Source organism: Colobus angolensis, unplaced genomic scaffold (assembly GCF_000951035.1).
Source record: "Colobus angolensis palliatus isolate OR3802 unplaced genomic scaffold, Cang.pa_1.0 Scaffold198, whole genome shotgun sequence".
NCBI classification, from domain to species: Eukaryota; Metazoa; Chordata; class Mammalia; order Primates; family Cercopithecidae; genus Colobus; species Colobus angolensis.
The window spans coordinates 1,003,571-1,023,840 of record NW_012115132.1 but is presented as its reverse complement, the minus strand read 5'-3'; the positions used below and the strand labels follow the sequence as shown (position 1 = coordinate 1,023,840).

The 20,270-nt window shown below is 39.9% G+C and overlaps 1 protein-coding gene across 1 annotated transcript in view; it reads right to left on the bottom strand.

Annotated features, from left to right (window-relative positions):
- Positions 1 to 20,270, bottom strand: part of SNTB1 (syntrophin, beta 1 (dystrophin-associated protein A1, 59kDa, basic component 1)) — a 336,416-nt gene that overhangs the window by 312,679 nt on the left and 3,467 nt on the right. The window lies entirely within an intron of this gene.

The following is a 20,270-nucleotide window of genomic DNA, read 5'->3' as shown; positions in this document are numbered from 1 at the left end:
GTAGCTGTTAAGGAATAGAACAGGCTTGTCCCTTCTGCCAAACTCCTCGGTTAGACATATCACTACTCTCCTGCAGAGGAGGTCGCAGGGTGGGGATGGCGGCCAGGAGGGTGACTTTAGTGTTTCTAGTGGGAAACGTGAAATAGTGGAGAACAGTGTTCCCTCTTAGCAAGTGGGCACTCCTTATATAAAAGCCAAATGAATGACTCTTATGGGGTAGGTCTCAACATTATCTTACTGTCTTTTCACTGTGCCTTAGAATTTGCAGTCATTGCCATGTGAAAATCAGTGGTACCTTTAGGTTGTCTCCTAAGCTCTATGGTTGTATGGGAAATACTGGGAAAGGCTTCATGTCATTCTATATTGTCCTGACATTTATATTTTCAAAGGCCAGAGCTTTGCTTAACATGAATGAATATATGTCACACATACACACACAGACACATTTAAAAAAACATTTCCTTCTTCGCTGCATATATTTTTCTTCTTTTACTTTTTTCCTTAAATTTTTTTTTAACTCTCATGATATCTTTTTAAAAGGCAAATAAGGGAATTTTCTAGATTCTTGTGTTCATTCCTCTTCAGTTCACTTCAACAAATCTTGACTGGAAACTCTACTGCTGTGGAAGTGCGTGGTCCCGACCAGACCACATAAAGTTAAGAGCAGAAAGTCTTTCCTTTTCCATGGATTCTCCCTGCCCATGGGAAGATCAGTGAAGAACAATAAAAGAAGAAAAGAGATAGAAGTTCTGATTAAAGGGGTGGAATGCTCCTTCTTTTAATTAGAAGGAAATACTAAATTTAGGGACATTCAGAATATTTTTCCCACTCCAAGTGATGTCTGAGCATGATTTCAAAAGAAAACGGAGTAATAATCATGGGGGAAGACAGGGAAGGGCATTCATTACAAAAGTCAGATTGTCGATGACATGGAAGCAAGAAGCAGCCAGGTGAGTTCCGGGTGTTCCAGATAACTTGTCCTGGCTGGCAGTAGACTCTAAGGGTTATGGGGCTAGAGGATGCAGGAAAGGCAGGTGGGGCCTGTGTGCCATTTCAGTGTAACCCATATCCTTCCAGGCCTCAACCCAAACAAGTGTAAAAACAGTTACATCATAATGAAACCCCACATTTCTTGGTCATGACACCTTTTGCATTTCCGTGGTGCCTCGGATCGTGCTCCAAGTGACATTGTCTCAGATTCCCCACAATGTCTCACAAGAGATGAACCTGTCACGTTCTGCCTCTCCATCTTCTATGTCTGCGTGCGCTCATCATGATAATGCCGCTTCCTTGCTTGCCTAACACCTTGGGGCATCCCCAAAGCTATGCAGTACCAATTGACAACATGCTCTTAACTGTCCTCAGGCCACAGCGTGTCCCTTGAAGAAATGGAAAGACTGCCTATTTTCCTAACCCAGGACCATCGTTTCTCTAGTGGTCACCAAACTGGTTGAGCCTGAGGTTTAACAAAACTCTCATACAAATTCTTTAATTTTCATTTATACCCCCTTTAGCTCTGTGCTCAGGCCGAGGGCCTGGTGTTGCATTGGATTTCAGAAAGCTCATTGTCCCCTCCGTTGTCTTCTTTCCTGGACACACCTTCTCACATATATTTTTCCTTAAATATCCCTGACTCCCAAAGAGAATGAATTCATGTTATTTGAGTTATCAGTGTCCGGTGAGAGTTCAATCTAGATGAGTAGATTAGATTCTGCAGAGTACGTGTAGCTACAGTAGAGAAGAAAGTAGTGAATGAAATCTTGGTGTTATGGACTGGATTGTGTCCTCTGCAAATGCGTATAATGAAGCCTTAATGCTCAGCACCTCAGCATCTGACTATATTTGGAGCGAGGGTCTTTAAAGTGTAAGTAAGTTAAAATGATGCCATTAGGGTGATCTGTAACCCAATATGACTGATGTCCTTAAAGGAAGAGGAAGAGACGCCAAGGATGTGCAAGCACAGAGAGAAGGCTATGTGAGGATACTGCAAGAAGGCAGCCACCTGCAAGCCAAAGAGAGAACCTTTAGGAGAAACCAAACTGAATTCTGGACAACTTGCCCTTGGATTTCCAGCCTCCAGAATTGTGAGACAGTAAATTTCTATGCTTGAAGCCACCCAGTCTGCGGTATTTTGTTATGGTAGGCCTGGCAGATATGTGGAGAACACTGATGATAAAGAAATGGATGTTGAGGGGGACAGAGGGTGGGGTGAGGGCAGAGCCTCCTTCACCCTGACTCATATTTCTACACTGAGGGACTTGCAGCACTTCCGTTGGAGTAACAAGCCTGACCTCTCATTGCCCTGTCAATTAGAAGGCAGAGGAGTTGCTTATCAGTTTGGCACCTTTGAAAGGAGGAACTGTCCTTTCAAAGCTGGGAAGGCTCAATCCTTTCTTCCCCATCCTATTTGGCATCTGCCTCCCTATAAAGAGCTCTTTGAGAAGCAATTAAAAATTTTCTGCCCCCATAAGGAGGCCTATGAGGTTTCACCACTGCCTGCAACTCAGTATAACACGTCTACTCTTGAGTTTCAGTTTTAGGAAATTCATTAACGTTGCACAACTAAACCACATCTCCAGTATAGCTTTCATCAATAAAAATAGCTTACATTTTTATCTCCACTAGCCTGACTTTTCTGTCTGTCTTCCAGTTGCAAGAAAAGAAAATATTATTTATTGGGCCCTCACAAACTCAGAACAAGAAGAAACACAGTTTTCAAAGGATACTTAGAGTTTGCATCCATAAAAATAGGAAGCAAGTCAGGAGAGCACGTATTAAAGTCACTAGGAGTGATAGTCTCGGCAGTGTCAACAGCACTTCGTCTTGGCAAAGAGGTCAAGGAAGATAAAGACTGAAAAAGTGCTCCCTGAATTTTTTCAGGGAGTACTGGTTCAGAGAGTATTGGTTACCTTGGCAACAGCCACTTCAGGGTTTTGTGGGTAGGGTAGGAAATGCCACAATGCAATGTGTTGAAGGGGGAATAGAGATGGGAGACTTTGATTGCTCTTAAAAGAATCTTGAAGGGGGAAAGAGGAGTAACTGGATAGTAGATAGAGGGAACTTGAATTTGAAGGATTAATTGCTGTTTATTTTAGTGTAAAAGACCCAAGCTTGCTTACCTATGGAGATAAGTGAGTGAAGCGAGAGACAAGTTGGAGATACAACGTAGAGAATACTATCAATGGATGGGGATTCCAGAAGAAGTAAGATGGATCCTATGGCAAATTGCATTATTATGCAAAATTATTCACTCTTTCTTCGCTGTAAGAGGATTGTATATCTCCATCCCATTGACTTTGGGCTTGGCCATTTGACATGATTTACTCAGAAGAATATGAGTGAACTTGACATACATCATCAGTTCTCTTATTCTTCCCTCTTACCACGAAGAAGATGTGTTCTACCTGGGGTCTGCTTGCTCTGCCTGCATCCTGGAATGAGAAGACTTGTACAGTAGAGCTATAATCTAGAGCAAGTCATAGCTGGCCCACCAATGACACACACACAACTGAGAAGTACAACTTTAAAATTGTAGGTCACTACGATTTGGGGGTTTGACATTATAGCAAAGATAATTAATACAGATCCCAAACAGAAGAGCTTGCTTTCAGAAAGGGGGAATCAGAAACGGAGGAAAGGTTAAAAGCAAACAAAAAACGAACAAAAAGGGGGGAAACATTTCTTATATGGAAGAGGGATTGAAGGAGGGAAGGATAGTAATGAGTGCAGATCATTTTTAGTGGGTGAAGAAAAAAATTGAGTCCTGTCAATCTGAGGACATGTTGAAGGCATGAGAGCCTCACTCACACTCTCTCTTATCTTTTCATTTGTTTTTCTCTACATGGAAGCTGATTTTGCAGGGGCTTTTGGCCTAGCAGTCATTTGCAGACTCTTTCCATATTAAAATTGGAAGGAGATTTACCAGTTTTGCCATCAAAGTTCCTCATGCAGAAGTGAAAAGAAAAGAGGCCCACAAACTTTTTGCTTGTTAAATATGTTTGAAATGTCTGAGATTGGATCTTGCTAGTCTGACACATGCACCACTGAAGGTTAGACCATAACAAGGTCTGTTTCTTTTATATTGAGATAGTTGCCACATTGATAGACCAAATTAGGTGGGCATCCTGAGAAAATGATGGAGATAGCTTAAATTTGGTATGCCTTAGGAAAGGTGGGTCAATATACATCTTGTTGAATTCACTTATTCAATTATTCATTTATACAATCTGTATTTGTTGAGCCAAGTACTACACTAGCTATTGGAGATAGGGTAAGAAAACAAAGAAGCCATTGTCTAAATCTGTGGTTTTTTATAGTTCTTCTTTCAACTCCATTGGTTAAAACATCCATTTATGCTTTTTTTCTCTTTGTATTTTCTATTCTTACCTCTTTTACCATATCTTGCTTCCGGTATCTGGTAGAAGCCAGAGCCTTTGTAAAAGCAACCTCAAGTCAATAACTCTTTTTGTCTTTTGTGAAATCCTATGGGTATTTAAAAAGATCATGTCCCAGAGGGAGAGATGAAACAGTGACGTCTTTGAAGGCAAAGAAATGGAGAGAAATTCTTTTGAATGGAAAAGAGGAGAAAGATTTATGTGTTTCCAGACTAGTATAGATGTGTATACTATAAACTGCTATATGGCTCCCTGAAGAGGATACAGAACTCAGAAGTTAAGACTATAATGAGTGCCTGGGGAGGTGGGGCATGTATCATGAAGGTACCCAGCCTTAGAAAGTGTTTCCTGACACTTGAGTGGCACAGGAGTTAACAACCATGAGAGGCTGGAGGACTAATGTGGCTTGGACTCTGAGATATCAATGGTCATCACAAAAAGTAAAGATTAGAAGGCCATATCTTTTCTTTTTATTAAAGACATCGTTTAGGTATATTATATCCTGATGGAAACCTGGGAGACAGGAGACCCACATAATGTCCGAGATTGAACATTCTGTCAGCCTGGTAGAATGGGGTAGAGTATCAGAATTAAATCAAATTTTAAAAAGACAAGGGAAGTGATATTTCTTAGAGTTTTTAGTTTATGCATTCCACATGGCGTAAATCTTCTTCCTCAGCATCCCACTCTTCTGACCAGAAATCACGTTACTTTTTGGATTCTCAATAACTCTCCAAAGCTCCTTAACCACTGTGAATTTTGGGCATAAACTTTTCTGTCTTCTTGTAGGGAGCATAACAGTGTTATCTGTGGCATCCCCAGATCAATGGGAACTGATGCCCATTTCATTAGGAATGATTCACACTTCTCAAAGGCAAAGTGCTCAAAGCAATAAAGTCTTCTTGGCCTAACACCTTATGTCTCTGTGGGTACAATTTAGAATTGGCTAGGAAGGCCAAGAGGCTGAAATTGGGATATGATTCCCCCACCCAAGGCCAGAAGGGGAAGACGATCAAGATCTAGAGTAGCATCAAACATCAAGGCTAGCAAAGCTAAATATTGACTTCTGTCCAAGGGGCAGAAGATCCCAAGCAAGGCAGGCAATCAAAGGTCAGAAGCTGAGAGCCAACTGGACTGAAATGGAAGAGGTTGAGAAATAAGTTGTAGAAGGACCCGGAATACTGCTTCTAAAGAAGCTCCCAGTGTTTGATAGAGGGGGGCTCTTTTCCATTTTTCTTATTGACTACGCTTCTTATTTACTTTATTTTATAAAGGTTTAATAAAAATTCACGAGCAAAAAATACTACTTAAACAAAATCCAGCTGGACGCAGTGGGTCACGCCTGTAATCCCAGCACTTTGGGAGGCCGAGGTGGGCAGATCACAAGGTCAGGAGATCAAGACCATCCTGGCTAACACAGTGAAACCCTGTGTCTACCAAAAATACAAAAAAAAACAACAAAAAAGAAAATCCTTTTATTTGACACCCCCCAGCCTGTCAAAACTGAGAAAAGATGACTATTATTACCTTTCAGTAGCAGATCATGCCATATCAGTCCAAGAACACCACTGTTGAGAGAGAAATCATTTGATAACAACTGCCTTCACTGTATTACAGAATCCTCCATAGCTCTTCTGTTTCCTTCTGTTGTTTCTTGATGGGTGTGGTATTGAACTATGTGACAGGAACCATATTAGGCACAGAAGGCGCAGAAATGAGAAGCCCATAGTCTAGAGTGCTACCCAATAAAAATACATAAATGTATAATGCAACCCCCAAGTGGGAGCCACATGAAACAGGTGAAATTAATTGTAAGGATATATATTTATTTGTATATTTTTAATTTAAACCAATGTATGAAAACCATTATTTTTATTTGTACATTTTTTAAAATGACTGAAATACTAACATGTAAATATATGTACATGTGTGCCTTTGGAACCTTAATTCCCACTACCTCCCTCAGTACACTTAACTCTCCAATCGTACTGAAAGTACACAGTTCCCTCAAACTGCCATTATATTTCACATCTCTGCTGGGACTCCCCTTGTCCTTCTTGTCTGTAGAGAGAACTCCTACTTGTCTTTCAATCTTGGTGCAAACATCTCCTCTGGAATCTTCTCGGGGCTTCCCAAGTGGAGTTGATGACTCCTTTCTTTCTGCCATCAAGGCACTTGGAAGAGTGTTCTGTCATTGCACTTGTTACACTGCTTCATAACTGCAGATTCACATCTGCCTCTCCTCAGACCTGGGACTATTGAGAGCAGAGGGCATGTCACAGTCACCTCTTCCTTACTCCAAATCTTAAATTACAGACATATGTGAAGTCCCCTAAAATACTTCTAACTACCTTCTTTGATGGAAGAGAGTTTATTTGCCCAGCTATTATAAATTCCTTATTTAGACATAGTGGATAAACTATGGATAATAGGATTGTATAAAAACTCATAAACCAGCCTGTTTTATTTTCAAAATTAAGAAGTAAGGCTGCTTTAGGAGCCAGATTCTCAACCTTATATATCATCAGACTTTCAAAGATTTCAGTTAGACTCATTCTGTGTATGAACCAGGTAGATTAGCCTGGGATATAATCTGGTTGAGAATAATAATGTAGGTGCTTTTCAGTGCTCCCTTAGCTTTTCTGACTCTGGGGTGTCATTTTACTGAATGAGTATTTCAGTTTATTGTAGGGTACCTTGGTCCACAAAAGAAGTAACCCAGAATCCCCAAATGTTTGCAACTAGTGAATTGCACATATATTGGGCCATCTATTATGGAACAAAGGCTTCAAAACTAATTTTTTAAAAGAGGCATTTGAATTAAATTTATTTCTATAACTCACTTTCCAAACAAGTGTCATGAACATTTTAGTTTTAGATTTAAAGCTTAAAGAGCTGTAGTATACTTGGTGCTCTATGATAGATGTTTTATAGATCTCTCTGTTTTCTCAGATGACAGGGCTATTAATGTTGATTTTCAAATAGTTTTGATTCTGTAAGAAAAATTTATAAAAAATAATTTTAGTTCCTGGGAAAAAAATTAAGTCATTTCAAGTGTCCTATCAAACATCTGATATCCAAAAAAATACAGCATGGATAAAAATACAGCTTAGGAAAAATGCCAAAGAATATTTGGATAATATTACAGAGAGCATAATATTTTCTCTTTGCATGTTATGGAAAAGAATCTGAGAGAAATCTTTTCATTACTGTTCAGATTGCTAAATACTTATGTTCTTTAAGTCTGGCTTTTGATATTGTTTTTGAATTTGTGTTTTTATTCGATTGTTTTTCTGAGATTCATTTTAATGGCAATGACAGCGATTACTTTTGCACCAACCTAATATGAGCCAGGTTTTATTTAAATGCTAAAAATACAACAACTGTTTCCCATCTATAAAAATAGAATAGAAATGGCATAAAGCAATATTCATAGGACAGGTGTTGAGAATGGACTACTTCAATAAGGTCCACACTGCTGAGAAATATGGAAATATTTCTCATATATTTAGAAACAATGACATGGAAACAATGAGAATAATGGGTTTTCCCTATGGCACCCACATAAGCAACATTCTATTTTCAGGTGGTACACAGCATTGCCAAAATGCCCTCCTTCATTGCGGTGAATTTTCACTGCTATTGTAACAGTAAAAGTGTATATTTCTTGCCTATGAAGTTTTAACTTGTGAATTAATAAATAGGATACCTAGGTATGTTGTTTCTAGTCATTAAATGCAAAGGTGAAGTTGTTCTTTCATGGCAGGTGGGCCAATTAGCATCTTTTGTTATCATTATAACAAAAAAAAAACAAAAAAACCTGGTTTTGCTGATGAATAAAGATTTCATCTCAAAAAGCACTTTGAAACATGGACTAATTAATATGACTCAGAATGCTAAAAAAAAATATGTTCTCTGCTCTTAGACCTCTAGCTTAACAGAAGTACATTGGGAAACAAAGAAGGATCAATAGGAAAATTATATTTCCCCTCTGCCAGTTGTCATCCAGTTGTAATACAGCTTTTTAATGACTGTTTGTGTCAGAAAGAAGACAATCTATATTTTATTATAGAAAACACAATTTTTAAAAAACTAGTTACACTTTTATATCTGGAAATACCGTCAAATAGACAACCTGAAACTCTCCTAACAAAAACACCCCATAGTGCTTGTTATATCTTTTGAAAGCATAACTTAGATTATCAGTAAGTAAGGGAAGACACTGGATGCCCAGAGAGCTATAAAAGAGAGTGTCAATATCGTCAAACTGTGGAAGTCCTAGAGTGACTGACTTCTTGCCTTAGTAACCTAGGGTGCTAGGCATACAGACTGGCTCAGGAGAAAATGGGCTTGCATGAAACAAAAGATTGTAGCTGAGACCGTTGTGTAAAGACTGAACCTTTCAATAAAAACCTTAAAACTTTAGAAGTGTTTCTAGTTTCAGGAGGGCTAGATCCAGTTGTGCAAACAATGCCATCAGGAAATTGCCTAGTTCTCTCTTTTTCTCACCTCTGTCTTCCTCAGTTTAGGATTTACTCTCAGGAAACCACTTCTAATTGATGGTTAACATGGTCACCAGAATTTCCAGGTTTACCTCACTCTCACAGATAGAGACCACAATCACAGAGAACATAAACTCCTTTTTCCTGAGAGATTCAGCAAACGTTGACATTCTCTGACCTGCTGACATCAAGTATTGATCCCTCAACTGATCCTTTGACCCAAGGATGGAGTTCTCTGCCTGTGTATCCTCCCTGATCCAAGGGGATGAAGTTCTTCCAAACCATATGAACCAAGAGTTAAGGGAATAAGGGAAGGCATGGTTCTCAAAAAAAAAAAAGAAAGAAAGAAAGAAAGACTGGGAGGCAAACAACAACAGATACTATTTCCTACAAACAGCTGCCACTTTAGTAAAAATGATGTAGAGATCACCAGATGATTTTTTTTCACCTGCTTTATTCTTAATCAGTGAAACCAGATCTAGCAATGTTTATGATATAAAGTAATAGAAGATGACTCCTCTTTTGTCTCTATCTCTTGTCCAGTAGCAGGAGTGAAACTGAGATGTTAATCTAACCAGGATTTACCTTTATACATAGTCCTAGTTTGCTGTTTTTCCCTCCCAGCATTTCTGATTATGCCTCATTCTCAATAAACATTCATTGAGCCGGGCGCGGTGGCTCAAGCCTGTAATCCCAGCACTTTGGGAGGCCGAGACGGGTGGATCACGAGGTCAGGAGATCGAGACCATCCTGAGCTACACGGTGAAACCCCGTCTCTACTAAAAAAAACACAAAAAACTAGCCGGGCGAGATGGCGGGCGCCTGTAGTCCCAGCTACTCGGGAGGCTGAGGCAGGAGAATGGCATAAACCCGGGAGGCGGAGCTTGCAGTGAGCCGAGATTGCGCCACTGCACTCCAGCCTGGGTGACAGAGCTAGACTCCGTCTCCAAAAAAAAAAAAAAAAAAAAACATTCATTGAACTAATAACTAAATGCACTTCTAGCACTCCCCATACTCCTCTTACTTAGGATCCTACTGGAAGAGGAAAAAGTGCTGGACTTGTGTGGGGTCCAGGATGGAGGTGGCTTTCCCTTCAGCCCTGTATCCAGTCTTTAAGATAAAGGAGAAAAAATAGGAATGGAAAGAATGAGAAAAATTGAGGGGAGACTGAGAAAGGATTCTGCTGTTGTTTACATAGCTCATGAGCCACTTTAACTGAGAACCATATGGAATTAGGTAAAATTCAAAGGACAGTGAGACTAAAACATCATATATTGAGATTACATCAGTGAAGCATTTGATAAACTGTAAGTTACTACATAAACGTGAGAAATTCAACTACATTTTGTCCCAAGTTCTTGTCTTTTTTGTTTCTTTGCAGATGTAACTGAGCAAACTGTGTTCCACAGAACATTCTCTGAAGTAGATTCTGAGAAAATGTTTCCACAATTATATCCATTTGGTAAATCCAACATATCTGTAGTCGTCTTGTCTATCCATTCTCATTCACATATTAAAGGTCATGTATATATAAATTCTTAAATTTTATTTAGTCGGGTATTGACCATTGGACTTCCAACCCCCTCTCTCTCCTGTCTCACCACCCCCCAACCTTTTTTTTCCCTTTCTTTCTTTCTTTTTTCTTTCTTTCTTTCGTTTTTTTTTTTTTCAGGGTCTTATTCTGTCTCCCAGGCTGGAGTGCAGTGGTGTGATGATGGCTCATTGCAGCCTTGACCTTCCCAGGTTCGAGGGATCTTCCCACCTCAGCCTCCCTAGTGGCTGGGACTACACGCATGCACCACCATGCCTGTGTAACTTTTTTTTTTTTGTAGAGATGGGGTTTGGCCATATTGCTCAGCCTGGTTTTCAACTCCTGGGCTCAAGCAATTGCCCACCTTGGACTCCCAAAGTGCTAGGATTATAGGTCTCATTTTTTTTTCTAGTAACCCTTGTTAATATCTGGCAGAACTAGCATGTCTTTCTGCATACCCCAAGAAAGACTAATTTTTTTCTCCTCTAGGAGGAACTACATGTGGAAATCAGTAATCGACTTAAACAAATAAATTTTTGTAGGTTTCCCATGCTACTGCTTCTCCTTCTTCTTCTCCTATCTCTCTACATCTCCCACTTCCCCACCCACTGACCTTTGCTGATATTAATCATAAAGATGCTGATTGTTTTCAGACACAGTCTCATTCAGCCTTTACACTGAGGCAACTGGGTATGTTTCTTCACTTCCTGAACGAAGAATATAGGGGTCAGAAGCTTGCTTGCGGCCATGTGATTAAGGACATCAGCTAAGAGTTGGCATTGTTGCTGACAACAATAACAAAAAACAGTAGTTGGATTGTAAGGGAGCTGAAAAAAATGGTGGCTTGCTGGAGCCAAGGGGGTGAAACTGCTATCGCTTCCGTTTTTCAGGCTCCAGGGCATCATCCTCATATATGGAACTCTGCTCAGCTTTTCATTTACCCCAAACATTGTTTCCTTAAATCATTGCTCTCAAGGTTACTTGGAGACAAATAATACTTAAGTGATTATGACAGTCACAGTTATGGTAGAAATTATTGTATCATACTATTGAACAGCATACACATTTATTCATAATAGCCAGCAAAATACCTGTAGTAGCTAAGATGTAGGATAAGATCAGGTTTTGGGTAAGATGAAATGGACCTAAAATTTCAAGTTTGACACAGGTCAGGTTTGGGGTTATTGTTTTTGGATTATTGGAAAAGAAGTAGTACCACAAATTTGCCAGAATCTAATGTCTACCTGGCTTAATTCAAACAGTTGGTAGTTATTGACTGCTGGGGAAAAGTGGAGAATGGAGGAATGGAAAAAGAGAGGAAGGAAAAGTAGGTGGTAGGTACAAGGTCCGCTCAGCTACAGAGTCTATCTTCTTCCTGTAACACCTCACTGAACTTACTAGCCTTTATCATGCAAGTCACTGAACCTCTTGAACCTTATTAATAGTTTTTTATATGTAAAATGGGAGTGATGGTATCTTTTCCAGCTACTTTGCAAGGCTGTTTTAAGGCTAAACAGAAAAAGATAGAACATATACAGGGTTCACTATGAGTGAGAAGCAATACAGATATCTTTATACATTTCACAACACAGTAATGAACATGTATAAATCCAACTTGGGACTATGTGGCATGATAAATATGACACACATGCTGCATATGTGAGGGTCAAGTGAGGATGTGAGCCTGACTGAGGCTCTCTGCAGTTTGGCAGATGGACTACACAAAGCAAAGAAAAAAAATTGAAAAATAGAAATTTAAAAAGTCGCATAATTGAATTATTCTGATGAATTAAATCAAAGTCACTCTCAGAATTGGGAAAGAGTGTTGTTAACATTGGTTCTGAACAGTTATTTGGAACCGAGTTCAACTATTGCTCTGTGGCCTTGGCCCTTTGTTTCTGTCATTGTTTGCTTTTTGCTCTTTTCAGTTGTTGTGTTCCTAACTCGATGACCTTGTTTCAGGCTCCAGGAGAATACCAGTGGCCAGAAAACCACATTTGAGGGGTTGATTTGTCTTCTCTAACCTCTCTCTGCTACCTAAGACATAATGGAACTAACATTGCAAGGTGGCCCCAGGTTAGGATTTAGATTATCACTTGGGAACAAGAGTATGGCCACTAATTTGTCAGGCAAGTACTGAACAAAATGTCCTACTCAAAAGTCAGCCATGCCTGCGAGGTTGATTTCAGCTTTTGCATATAGGACCACTGATAATACCTTAAAAAAAAAAAAAAGGAGAAAACCCCAGAAAATTTTTGACCCTCATATTCTTGGATGTTTAATGCTCTAAAGAAGTTACTGAATTAGAAATGTTTACTGTTAGTGTTTCAGGCTTTTGTTTTCATTTTTTGCTTTTGATAGGAAAAAAAAAAAAATACAAGTGTCTAGGCCTGAAAAGAAGGTCAATTCCTGAAATTATTTGTAGGAGCCTCAGGTAAACTTTATTTATCTGAGTTTATCATGCTAAAATGTCCTGGCCCTAGACAAAAAAATCTTCTTGATAGTGGAGACCACACATGTCTTGATGAAGTTGTCAAATTTGTAGACTGATTGACCTGGAGATATGATTTCCATTATTTCTTTTGATGGTTCTGGAATGTATATCAAGAGATAAGGCATTTGGCCTTGGGAGACAATTTCTATTGCTGGGGGCAGGGGATACACATCATTGTAAGTGCATGAAATTTTATGAACCAGTTGGGTTAGTTTATTGTAAGAGTTTCAGTGCCATTTATTTCCTTCTGCTCAGTGGCAGTCAGGTCTGTTTTGTAGAAGTCATATATGCATGACTTTCACATCAGAGCCTTCAGAGTCAACAGTGAACAGACATGACCTGATTCTCAGATCCTCCATCTCCTAGCATTAGGAATTTGGGCAAACACTTTCCCTTGGTACGTCTCAGTTACTGCTGGTTTAAAGAAAATAATACTGCCTACCTGGGAGGACTCAGGAAGGGGTAAATGATCCTAGTGTGCCCCCCAAATTTATATGTTGAAGCCCTAAATCCCAGTGTGATAGTATTTGGACGTGTTGTCCTTGAGAAGTAATTAAGTTTAGATGAGGTGGTGAGGGTGGGGACTCAGGATAGGATTAGTGTCCTCATCTGAAGACAAGTGAAGACAAAGTGCTCTCTCACTTTCTTCACCACAGAAGACACAGAAGGAAGGTGGCCTTTTGTAAGCCAGGAGGAGATCCCTACCAGGAGTCAAATTGGTTGCCACCTTGACGTTGAGCTTTGCAGACTCCAGACTGGAAGTAAATGTCTGTTATTTAAGCTAACCAGTCTGTGGCATTTTGTTAGAGTAGTACGAGCTGAGACACTAGTGCAAGTGCCTGGCACTTTACTGTTATTAATAAACATCCTCCCAAAGGATTGATTATATAGTATTTACAAATCTTTGTTTTGATTTGAAGCTTTCACAGTTTGTAAAGTATTAACATTTTGTGTGTGAAGATCTCGCGGTAAGTATTAAAATTTCTCACTTTAAAGATGAAGAAACTGAAGCTAAGAGATAGAAAATGAATTTTTCAAAAGTCACACTGAAAATCATGGCAAAACTGGAAATCTATTTTAGCTGAAGATTATTCCTTATTGCCTAGTACAGGGCTTGGCTTTTAGTAGGTCTTAATGTTTTTGTTGAATAAATGACTGAATGGAAGTACTTAAAAACAAAAATTATCTACATTTCAAGTTCATTGCAATTTTTTATGTGCTAAAGCTGCCTGTCTAAACCAGGGTCATGTTTACCGGTAATCACAGCAGAATTATGGGCAGTTAGATAAAGTAGAGTTTGCTTAATCTAAGTGGGGACTGAATCATACTTTTATTTTCCAGATTGTTAGAGGAATTCTCTTTAATTTTTTTTCTTTTATAGAGACAGGGTCTTGCTAAGTTGCCCAGGCTGTTCTTGAACTCCTGGACTCAAGAGAGCCTCACAAAGTGCTGGGATTACAGGTGTGAGGCATGAGGCCTGGCCTGGGATCCTCTTTTAAAAAGAGGCTTATTGCGTGTGCAGTCTTCAGGGCACTTCATTCAGATGGCTGAAGCACCCTCAGCTATCTGGAAGGAGTGATTTTCCAGCGACAAACTGCTGATCAGGTTCCCTGAAAAAGATGAACTCATCAATCTTTTAGTCTTGAGACCTAAAGTTCACATAAGCCACAGAACATGCTCCACCAGGAAACATGCCTCTACCCAAAGGAATACATTCCTTTGATTCCCCTAGGCAGTGTAGAAGGACATCCCTTGCTTGAGTGGAAAAGGTAGTGTTGATTCAATGAGGAGAAGGTCATGAGATGTCTTCCTAGATTTCATGTTTGAGCACTAAGAAAATTTGCTGGAGGAAGATACTTACTTGGCACTCATTCATGGCAAAGAAAATCTGATGGTGAATTACAGATGTTGCTAACAAATATTTCTGATGGCACAGCCTGCTATAGTGGAAAGAAAGTAGGATGGAGATGGAAGAGACTGGGTGCTAGTTCCAACTCTGCCATTCAGCAGCAGTGTTGCTGTTACCAAGTGTCTCAGCCTTCTGGGCTATATTCTCCTCTATACATGAGTTGGTTACACAAATAATATCAAAAGTTTCTGGCAGTTTTAAAATTCTGAATCTGTATTTTCATGAGAAATGTTTTTGGTCCACTATAATTAAAATTAAAACCCCTCCTTCATTTTTCTAAAAGGAGCTGGGTGACAATCAACATTGAAACAGAAAGTAATTTCATTAGCATTTTGAAAATCTCAATGGCAATATTTCTCGAACAATGACTCCCATTGATGGCCTGAGTGGGCCATTGTGCCCTCTGCCAGTTAAACAGACACCACTTTATTCTTAGCAGCTGTGATCCCTAATTGGAAAGGGGACTGGTCCAAAAATGTAAAAGGAAAATCACATCACAGCAAGGAAAAACAATGTGGAGCTCAAGGGCTTCGGCCACCCTTGTCACTGTTCCTCCCTTGAGCTTCATGTTGAGGAATTTGCCCTTTGGGGACCAAAGTCCCACAACAGCTTAATTTTTAGTTTTGGGTTATTTGTTTGAAAAGGTTCCCTTTCCTGCCTTTATTGGTTAAAAAAAAAAAAAAGGGGTAAAGAAGAGTCTTATTGATGGAACCAATTCCTCATCAAAGCAGTATTCCCTATGCTCCATTCTACTTGGAGTTAAACAAGATCCATTTTCCATTTCCAAAGCATTTTGAGATAGAGCAAAGCAAAAGGAAATACACAGATTCTTTAATCAAGTTCTGAGAATAGCAGGTTCTCTAGATTTACTGAAAATATTGGCCATCAGTGCTGCTGTTCCCTGTGCTTGGGAAGCTCTCTAACCAGATGGCCATGGCTCTTGCCGTTCCCCACTTAAGGGGTGTGCTGAAACTTATCTTCAGTGAGGCCTTCTTGTCCAACCATGGGCACTACCACGCCTTCCCCCAACCTCGTTTTTTATTTGGCACCCCCGACGTATTTTTCATCACAGAATGTTTCTTCCCAGAACCCTGTGAAAAATAGAATCTTTCTGGATTTTGTTTACTATTAGATCTCAAGTACCTAGAACAGTACCTGATACATGGTATATGCCTCATACATATTTGTTGAATGACTGAATGTTGAATAGCCTTCTAATAAATATTTCATGAATGGATGAATGAATTATTAAGGAAGAAAGTTCTTTGAATTTCTGCTGGTCCTTTCGTTTCTATTCTGGCAGAGCACACAAGTAAATTGACTTGCCATTTGATGCAGTTCTTCTGAAAGTCACGTACATCTAAAGTGTTCCTTACTGTTGGGGGAGATGATTACACCCTCCCCAGGAGAGGAAGGCTAGCAAACACCAAAGAAATAAGCTAGATTTGCTCTGGAGCCCTCTGGTTCTCTTACATACCACTCAGTCCTCTCTTGGTTTATCCTGGGTGTTTTTTCTTTTGTCTTGTCTTCTCTATTAATCTCTTATCTCATATTCAGACCACTAGGCATGTTAGATGTGGGAAGAACCACATAGTCTAGTGACTCCTAAGCCTAGCTGCACCATTATAGCCACTTGGAGAACTTTTGTAAGTACGGATACTCAGGCCCCACCCCAGGGTATTAAATCAGAGTCTCTGGAAGTGGCCCCTATCAGAATAATTCATAAGCTCTCCCACTGAGTCTCTTGTGTATGCAGAGTTGAGAATTACTGATCTATTCTCCCTTCCACCTCCAATTCAGCAAATGGGAAACTTGGACTCAAAAGTATGTATTGGTTTCCTAGGGCTGCTATAACAAATTACCACAAACTTAAAACAACAGAAATTTATTCTCTCACAGTTCTGGAGGCCAGAAGTCTGAAATCAGCAGAACTGGGCCAAAATCAAGGCATTTACACAGTTACACTCTCTCCCAGATGCTCTAGGGGACAACTTGGGTCCTTGCCTTTTCCAGCTTCTTCTGGCTGTGAGCATTCCTACTGTTGATTATCTCATGGCCCCTTCCTTCATCTCATGGCCAGCAGTGTAAGCATCTTTGAACCACTTTCTGCTCCATTTTCACATCATCGTCTTCTCTCCATGTGTCTGAAATCTCCCCCTGCCTCTGTTTCATAAAGATATGTGTTGCTATGGTTTGTGTCTCCTAAAATTCATGTGTTAAAACTTAATCACCAATGTGATAGTATTAAGATGTGGAACCTTTAGTGGGTGATTAAGTCATGAGGGCAGAGCCTTCATGAATGGGTTAAGGGCCCTTATAAAAGGGCTTTGAGGAGTGGTACATACCTGTCCATTCCTTCCACCATGTGAGGATACAGCATTTGTCCCCTCTGGAGGTTGCAGCAACAGGCACTACCTTGAAGGCAGAGAGAAGCCCTCACCAGACATCAAACCTGCTAACACTTTTATCAAAGACTTTCCATCCTCTATAACTATGAGAAATAAAATTCTCTTCTTTATAAATTACCCAGTCTCCGCACAAATGAACTAAGACACCTGTGATTGCATTTAGGGTCCTCCTAGATAATCCAAGATAAACTCCTCATCTCAAGAACCTTAATATAATCATACCTACAAAGATCCTTTTTTCATGTAAGGTAACTCTTACAGGTTCAAGAGATTAGGACTTGGTATCTTAGGGGGCTATTATTCAGCCACCCACTGGTGTTCAGGGATCAGTCCCAGATTACACAGCTGATACTAGCAGGGTAAGATGGTACCAGGTTTCTGCTTCCCACTGGAAGCCTCTTTGACTAATTTTACATTAAATGACCTACACAGAGTGAGTTTCACCTTGCAACTTTTGCCTTATAATGTAGCAAAAGTTTCTCCACTATGAATTAAGTATCAACCAGATCTTCAAGTAGTTATAATACTTTTAAGAGTCAACATATATCTTTCCCCCAGTCCATTTCCCTTGAACCTGAGGTCTGAAGCCCTTCCTATTACCAGACATCTAAACATGCGTTATCCATTAACTAGAGGAATGTCAACACAGAGGATCAGAGAAGACTGCACTCAAACTCTTGACTCTTTAGCTTTGAAAAACTTGGAAATAACTGGAAGATTATTTGGTCCAGTGTAACTTCTCCAGACCTTCCCTGCTTAAGACTAGATGAAGATTCCATAGTATAGAGAAGAAAGAGAAGGGAGGAGTGGCATGGATAAATTAAAGTAACAATGCAATCCTGAGCAAGCAACATCTAGAGCTTACATCAGGAAGCAGGATGGGGACCAGTCACTGTTCCCAGAACATCTACTCTGGACAGGTCCTCCCATCCTCAGCCTTCTCTACACATACTGGTCATCCAGTAGAATGGGACCTAATTGTGCCTCACATTTAGTCAGTCTTCCTCTGACCCACTCTATGTGGACAACACAGTCTCCATGAGAAGGATATGGAGGAATACAGGAGAATGTCCTGAACACCTAAATGGTTGGAGACAGTAGCAGGGCCAGAAGTGGTAGCTAAAGTGCCCAGTGGGAGAGTGGTGAAATATACTTCCCATTACACGAAGAACTAGTATTTGTATAGTGCTTTACAATTTATACAATGTTTTATGTGCATTTTGATGAGTCCCACTATATTATGAGATTATGTTACTAAATCTGAGATATTACTTACAGCTAGTGCATGGCCAAGTGGAGTCAAGTTCTGCTTGACCTGTGATTCTTGGCTTTTCCTACCAACTCTCTGGTTTGTCCCTGTGGAAGTCCAGAAATTCCATCAGCTAGATGCCCTGGGATACTCCTGTGACTCTGAGGAATTCAGAGTTTGAGGTCCAGGGTCAACAGCCTTTCAATTTGTCTGCAAGAAGACTTAGAACCCAGGGTCAATTTCTGTTAAGGGTTTATCTTGTTCTTCAGACCAAATACAATAACAAAGGACCAAGTTGGAATTTGTATGGGCAGAGAAAGCAGGCAAGACTGAGTAGCTTGTAAATATTCAGTTTACATGGGAATTAGAGTAATGGTAATAAAGACATCTTTAGAAAAATAAATCATGTATGCAGAAGAAGCAACAAATATAGTCTTGGAATAAAATCACTGTCCTTGAGAGTAGGATACTTTGAAATTAGCGTTGGTAACTGATATGGTTTGGCTGTGTCCTCACCCAAATCATATCTTGAATTGTAGTTCCCATAATCCCCATGTGTTGTGGGAGGGACCCAGTAGGAGGTAATTGAATCATGGAAGCAGTTTCCCCCATGTTATTCTCATGATAGCGAGTGAGTTCTCATGAGAGCTGATGGTTTTATAAGGGGTTCCCCCCTTCGCTTGGTTCTCATTTTTCTCCTTCCTGCTGCCATGTGAAAAAGGAAATGTGTGCTCCCCCTTCTGCCATGATTGTAAGTTTCCTGAGGCCTCCACAGCCATGCTGAACTGTGAGTCAATGAAATGTCTTTCTTGATAAATTACCCAGTCTTGGATATGTCTTTATTAGCAGCGTGAGAATGAACTAATGCAGTACAAATCTCATGTCCTCATATTTTAAACACAACCATGCCTTCCCAACTGTCCCTCAAAGTCTTAACTCATTCCAGCATTAATCCAAAAGTCCAAGTCCAAACTCTCATTTGAGACAATGTGTATTAGTCAGGACTCTTAACGAATAGGAAAGATGTATATATAAAGGGAGTTTATTAAGGCTCCCGTTACACAATCACAAGGTAAGGTCCCACAATAGACCATCAGCAAGCTGAGGAGCAAGGAAGCCAGTCCGAGTCTCAAAACTGAAGAGCTTGGAGTCCGATGTTAGAGGGCAAGAAGCATCCAGCACAGGAGAAAGATGTAGGCCAGAAGGCTAAACCAGTCTAATCTTTCCACGTTCTTCTGCCTGTTTCTATTCTGGCTGCACTGGCAGCTGATTAGATTGTGCCCATCCAGATTGAGGGTGGGTCTGCCTTTCCCAGTCCACTGACTCAAATGTTAATCTCCTTTGGTAACACCCTCACAGACATACCCAGGAACAATACTTTGCATCCTTCAATCCAATCAAGTTGACACTGAGTATTAACTTTCCACCTATGAGCCTATACAAACACAATTGTGAATTTAGGAATATCACTTATGTTCTTTCTACTCTTCTTACCTCACATCTATAAAATGGAAATGATACATAATCTATCAGGAAAACATATAAAGAATATAGAAAAAGAGAATAGTACAATGTGAATGCAATGTAGCAGTATATCTTAAAATAGGGGAATCTGGAATGTATGAGTGATGGGTTGACTTATGTACCCTACCCCCAAGTATATATATTGAAGTCTTAAATCCTCAGCATCTCAGAATATGATCTTATTCGAAAGGGTCATTTGGAAACAGGGTCTCTGCAGATGTAGTGAGTTAAGATGGAGTCCTACTGGGATAGGGTGAGC